Source organism: Aplysia californica, unplaced genomic scaffold (assembly GCF_000002075.1).
Source record: "Aplysia californica isolate F4 #8 unplaced genomic scaffold, AplCal3.0 scaffold01186, whole genome shotgun sequence".
In the NCBI taxonomy this organism is placed as follows: Eukaryota; Metazoa; Mollusca; class Gastropoda; order Aplysiida; family Aplysiidae; genus Aplysia; species Aplysia californica.
Genome location: NW_004798456.1, coordinates 158,725 through 159,520, shown reverse-complemented (window position 1 = coordinate 159,520; position 796 = coordinate 158,725).

Genomic DNA, 796 nt, shown 5'->3' with positions numbered 1-796 from the left:
TCTGTGTAAATGATTCCAACAATAGCAGAAATGACCGTCAGTTTTTACTTTTGGCCAACATTGCGCAATTGATCAAACCTGGCATGATCAGGTTATGCCAAAGACTTAAATTAGAATCTAGATTAAATAGCATCATGGCCGCCCCTTCGTATTCTGTAATTAATTTGCTGAAGCGGGTGTGCATCAATTAGAGTGTTACCACCACCGCCAAACGTAGGAAAAATGTGCCCTGCGTAAGTTTTTTGCCCAGTAAGCTAACTTAAAATTAATTGAATTGATATCTTGTGAGAAACTTCATTTTTAGATATGCGTAAGAAATAAATTGGGAATAAAACAGGAATAACAACTCATTTCTTTTTAGCTCGACTTCAAGCAGCAGCATGTACCAAAGCAGCTAAACAGCTGTCTTACTGCCTTCAAGTGGAGGTGACTCTTTCTTTCCGTACCCTACATTTACCTTAAACAATAGCATAATATTGCCCAAGTTGAATTTACCCCCCCCCCCCCTCTTGTTTCCGGAAATACGTCAGAGTATAGAATATGGGATGTCATAGTATAAGTCTATGGCCCGCTCGTAATGGGTGGAAACGGTGGAAAAAATCAAGGGGAAAAAAACAATATCACTGGGCCTGTGCTCAATGCAAACCAATCCCACCTTTTTGGAGTAATTGGGAAGTTGTGGCACTGTGTATTTGCTCGTGGGGGTGGAACAAACCATACAATAAAAGGGGGCTAAAATTTATGCTAACGGCTCCTGGTTTTGCTTAAGGGGGAATTCCCGAACAAAAAAAATTTT